This window comes from Hordeum vulgare, chromosome 6H (assembly GCF_904849725.1).
Source record: "Hordeum vulgare subsp. vulgare chromosome 6H, MorexV3_pseudomolecules_assembly, whole genome shotgun sequence".
NCBI lineage: Eukaryota > Viridiplantae > Streptophyta > Magnoliopsida > Poales > Poaceae > Hordeum > Hordeum vulgare.
Window position 1 is genome coordinate 206932512 of NC_058523.1, and position 1524 is coordinate 206934035.

A 1524-nucleotide genomic window follows, 5' to 3' on the forward strand; every position below is an offset into this window, starting at 1 on the left:
GGTTTTCATTATTGGTTTGAGATTATCCCTCTACATCATGTCATCTTGCTTAAGGCGTTACTCTGTTCGTCATGAACTCAATACACTAGATGCATGCTGGATAGCGGTCGATGTGTGTAGTAATAGTAGTAGATGCAGAAAGTATCAGTCTATTTGTCTCGGACGTGATGCCAATATGTATGATCATTGCCTTAGATATCGTCATGACTTTGCGCAGTTCTATCAATTGCTCGACAGTAATTTGTTCACCCACCGTGATATTTGCTATTTTGAGAGAAGCCTCTAGTGAACACTATGGCCCCCGGGTCTACTCCACACCATATTTTCAGCCTTACACTTTTTACTTCGTTGCACTTTACGCCTTCAGATCTCACTTTGCAAACAATCTTGAAGGGATTGACAACCCCTTTGAAGCGTTGGGTGCAAGCTGTTTGTGTTTGCGTGGGTACTCTGTACTTGACGAGACCCTCCTTCTGGGTCGATACCTTGGTTCTCAAACTGAGGTAAATACTTACTGCTCCTGTGCTGCATCACCCTTTCCTCTTCAAGGGAAAAAACCAACACAATCCCAGTCTCCGTCAATGTGTGAGTTTCTGGTGCTGTTGTTTGAGAAGTAGCAGAAGGATTTCTGGTGCCGTTGCCGGGGAGGAAGATCAAGTCAAGGACTCATCCAAGTAGGTGTCGCAAACTCACCTCTTGCATTTACTATGTTTGTCAGTTGCCTCTCGTTTTCCTCTCCCCCACTTCACCAATTTGCCTTTTTCGTTTGCCTTTTTCGTTCGCCTTTTCATTCGCCCTTTTTCTCGCCTGCTCTTTGTTTGCTTGTGTGCTTGCTTTCTTGCTGAAGTCACCATAAATGAAAACACCAAACTTTGTGACTTCTCAAATACTAATAATAATGATTTTATAAGTACTCCGATTGCGCCCGCCACTAGTGCGGAGTCATACGAAATCAATGCCGCTTTGCTGAATCTTGTTATGAAAGAGCAATTCGCTAGCCTTCCTAGTGAAGATGTCGCATGCCTTCTCAATACCTTCATTGAGCTTTGTGATATACAAAAGAAAAAAGATGTGGATAATGACGTGATTAAATTGAAGCTTTTTCCTTTCGCGTTGCGACATCGCGCAAAAACTTGGTTTTCTTCTTTGCCCAAAAATAGTATCGATTCTTGGGATAAGTGCAAAGATGCTTATATATCCAAGTATTTTCCACCGGCTAAGATCATCTCTCTCCGTAATGATATCATGAATTTCAAGCAACTTGATCATGAACATGTTGCACAATCTTGGGAGAGAATGAAATTAATGATTAGAAATTGTCCCGCTCATGGCTTCAGTCTTTGGATGATTATTCAAATCTTTTACGCTGGCTTGAATTTTGCTTCTAGAAATATCTTGGACTCCGCCTCAGGTGGAACGTTCATGGAAATCACGTTAGGGGAATCCACAAAGCTCTTAGACAACATCATGACAAACTACTCTCAGTGGCACACTGAAAGGTCACCTACTAGTAAGAAGGTACAC